Source organism: Triticum aestivum, chromosome 2A, assembly GCF_018294505.1.
Source record: "Triticum aestivum cultivar Chinese Spring chromosome 2A, IWGSC CS RefSeq v2.1, whole genome shotgun sequence".
NCBI lineage: Eukaryota > Viridiplantae > Streptophyta > Magnoliopsida > Poales > Poaceae > Triticum > Triticum aestivum.
Window position 1 is genome coordinate 52,292,629 of NC_057797.1, and position 4,508 is coordinate 52,297,136.

The following is a 4,508-nucleotide window of genomic DNA, read 5'->3' on the forward strand; positions in this document are numbered from 1 at the left end:
AGAGAGAGGGCAATGATCAGACTGTAGCCACGACGTTTCATGCAAGTTGACGATGATCCTATGGGACAACGAATCTTTGATGCCCTCGACATGTTCCTGAATATATTTCACATGCTTCTTATCTTCCCTGAGGCTCAAAAAACATGCAACTAGAGGATGAATTACCGTCTTCATGGCAGCGGCAGAGATACTCGTTCGCGTTGCACAACTCCAGGTGACCCACGACGCCATACCACCAGTCTGTGATCCATCACAAGAAATCATCCGTTAACAAGTGCCGAACTCTACACCGGTGGAATTTCGCAATGGCGCAGCCATTAACAAGAGCAAGAATGCATACATACCATAGGGGAAATCCTTGTTCTTCCGCCACTGGATCTCGAAGTGGTCACCGGGGCGGAGGTCCTCCAGGCAGGCCGAGGCGTGGAGGTCCTGCGTCGGCGCGGTGAAGAAGGGTCCCCCGGCACCGCAGGTTTCGTTCCTATGGTCGGTGGCGAACGCGACAGCGACCGTGGCTGCGAGAGCCGGCGAGGTAGAGGCGAAGGAATGGCAAGTAGAAGCCATGGACCGTGGAGGCGGAGGAAGCGCCCCACCGCTTCGCCCCTAACTCCTCCTTCATCTGCCGCTGCGTAGGCGTGGTTGTAGAGGACGGCGGTGGCGGATCTGGGCGCCGAATGAGCAGTTTGGGAAGGGGAGAGGGTGGAGGCGGCAGCAGTACGCCGATGCGAGAGAGCCCGGGGTTGGAGAAGAGGAGGACGGTGGCGGCTGGGTTGGGGGAGAGGAGTTGGTCGATGGCGAGGCTGGGGCTTGGGTTGGGGAATCGGGAGAGGAGGGAGAGGAAGTTTGGCAGGGTGGGGGCGGGATGGTGAGCGCTGCGACTGGGATGGTGAAAGAGGGGCTGGCGACGGAGGGACGTCATCGTCGATCTGGATTCTGGATCGGGGAGAGAGGGAGAGAGAGGTGGCGACGGAGGGACGTCGTCGTCGATCTGGATTCTGGATCGCGGAGAGAAAGGCGGCGGCAGGTGTGTTCTCGGGGAGAGGGGGAGAGAGAGAGGCGGACGGGGGTTGCTAGGGTTTTGTTTGGGCTGCTAAGACCGAGTGGGAGACGTTGGATTCGCCAAGTGTGGACGGTCCAGATTGGCTAAGGGGGTGATCCATGAGAACAGTCCTGATTGGTTCGAAAAGTCTGTGATTTAAAATAGTTTCCAAGTGTTAGAAATAGAGTGATTTTGTGAAGCAGCTATCAAAAATATTTTGAAAAAGGGCACCACACAAATTTTCATTAGATTTATGCCACATTTTATGGATGAGCACCAATTTGTATGCATTTCTGATCTTTCTAGTTATATTTAATCATTTTTCGAGTGCCTAAAAGGAGGTTTTTTTGTGAAGGACCTCCCAAATAATTGTTGCAAAATTGGACCAAATCATTTTTCTAAAATACTAGGACATACTTAATGCACAATTGACTAAATGGTTGGGTGTAAAAAGTTTTGAGCCACCTATCATGAAAAAGACAAATTTCCGCCAATTCAGTTGGAAGCGGGTCAAATTTGAACTGTAGCTGCCATGTAGTTTGCTCTTTGTTTTGTTGAAAAATCATTTCTAGGTACGTAAGTATCTATTTAATCAGAGAAACACCAAAAAAATTCCAAGATTCAACCACTATCTAGGAACGATCATTCCTGCCGTTTTGACCACATTTTGAAACGGGCATAAAAATTCAAAAAAGTCAAAAAAAATCGGAAACCTTCGCATTGTGTCATTATATGTGGCCAAGTTCCCAGGAAAAATAATAAACTTGTAATAAGGCAATTATTTTAAAAAAGTGTTCTCAGAAACGAGCTATCACATATGGAGATCAACGACTTTCAAGCCAAATGATCAATCTTATGGCCACATTCATGGCATAGTTTGTTCAAATGATCTTATATTGTGCACAAGGGTGCATATTGGAATGGCAAACAATGTTGCGTAAGGAAGTTTTCATTTTCTTTGAACGAAAAAACCATTTTTTATTTTTCGAGTGCCCAAAAGGAGGTTTTTTTGTGAAGCACCTTCCAAATAATTGTAGCGAAATTGGACCAAATCATTTTTATGAAATACTAGGACATATTTAATGCACAATTGACCAAATGGTTGGGTGCAAAAAAATTTGATCCACCTCTCGTAAAAAAGACAAATTTCCGCCAATTCAGTTGGAAGCAGGTCAAATTTGAACTGCAGCTACCTTGTAGTTTGCTCTTTATTTTTTCCAAAAATCATTTACAGGTACGTAAGTATCTATTTAATCAGAGAAATACCAAAAAAATTCCAAGATTCAACCACTAGCTAGGAACGGTCATTCCCGCCGTTTTGACCGCATTTTGAAACGGGCATAAAAAATTCAATAAAAATCAAAAAAATTGGGAAACCTTCGCATTGTGTCATTACATGTGGCCAAGTTCCCAGGAAAAATAACAACCTGGTAATACGGTAATTATTTTAAAAAAGTGTTCTCAGAAACGAGCTATCACATATGGAGATCAATGGCTTTCAAGCCAAATGATCAATCTTATGGCCACATTCGTGGCATAGTTTATTCAAATGATCTCATATTGTGCACAATGGTGCATATTGGAATGGCAAACAATGTTGCCTAAGGAAGTTTTCATTTTCTTTGGACGAAAAAACCGTTTTTCAATTTTCGAGTGCCCAAAAGGAGGTTTTTTTGTGAAGGACCTCCCAAATAATTGTTGCAAAATTGGGCCAAATCAATTTTCGAAAATACTAGGACATATTTAATGCACAATTGACAAAATGGTTGGGTGCAAAAAGTTTTGATTCACCTCTCGTGAAAAAGACAAATTTCCGCCGATTCAGCGAGAAGCGGGTCAAATTTGAACTGCAGCTGCCTCATAGTTTGCTATTTATTTTTTCCAAAAATCATTTCTAGTTACATAAGTACCTACTTAATCATAAATACATGGTTTGGTGGAGATACATCGAGGTTTGGGCGGTGGCCGAGGGCGCCAACTCTAGAGCGCGTAAACTCGCATGCCCGGCGCGTGGTCACCATGTGACCGTGGCGTTGCCATGTGTTCTGGGCGGCCTAGGCATGTCTAGTGGGTTGGGCACTCCCCAGGTAGGTGCTAGGAAGAAAATTACAACATAAGATTCTCACGAGGAGACCGATCGATGCTCAAACACTAATTAACAGCGAAGTGTTTGATTAGCGGCACGGGAAATGTACATGGCTAATGGGCGTGAGTTTTGGCTGAGGATGATCAGTTACTAAGAAGACCGTCTTCACAAATTTTTAGCTCAAAAGGAGAAGCCTAGGTGGTACTTGCTTTGCAAACTACCACACTAGACATAAATACGAATGTTGAAGCTCGGCTCAAAATAATAAATGGATTGAGCTGGCATTTGGTGGAGGATGGTTATTTGGGCATAGGAAAGCACTTTAGAAAATGGATACTATTTGGACATGCCAAAGTGGTACTTCCTTCACAAACTGTTGTTCTGAACAGAATAGGAAAATGAATATTTTTGAACTAGGCAAGGAAGGTTTTTACATATTTGACGAAGATATGACCCAAAGAATTTATGAGATTTTTTTGGGAATTTTGGGAATGACAGAAATATAGGTTGCTTCACAACCTAGGGCAAAAACTGCCACATGGACATGACACATAGGCAAAACTGATGAGGTGGCGCCTAGTCATAGCAACCCACCACAATTTACAAGGCTATGAACATCTATATTGGTCGTTAACAACTAGAAATAAGGCAGCGGACTAGCGCTGTTTGCTTTATGACCATTTCATGTAAGAAAATTATGACCTTTCTGACCAAAATGGTCGCAATGGTTTAGGGTTTGGAGCCCCCGGAACAGCTTTTGACCAATTGGTCTGAAATGGTCATAGATCTATGACCATTTCTTCCAGGGTCACTGAGAGAAGGTCACTAGTTGACATATTGCTTGTAGTGATTTCTTAAGCCGGGATTTTGTGATTTCAAATTCATATATCAAACCTAGAGATATACACATACGGGCATGTTCAAACTTTATAATCATCCACTTTATTCATACACATACACATTTTTGCTTTTGTCATCCTCTTTAGGATAAACACATTTGGAATTTCATTTGAATTGGACCGTATGACGGTATTTGCTTGTAGTAGCTCAATGATCCATATTTGAATTGAATGGACAACCTAAGTTTCGAGTTGGAGACATTGATTTTCAAAACTTGCACATTTTTTGCGTGCAAAACAAACAAATTGTCGGCCATGATATCATAGTCGGCCGTACGAGAGCAGAGTACCTATAATTTTAGGTGCCAAAAGCTTTCAAACTTCCCGCTCACATCGAAATATCACGTGCCCGAAAGTTTAGCCCTGCGATATTCCTGTTTTACCCCTGCCACATGAACGGAAAAGAGCTGCTTTGGTAACTCCATTGTTTTCCCCTCTTTGCCCCCAACATTCTTCCCCAGAGCCCCTCCCCTTCCCCACCCCG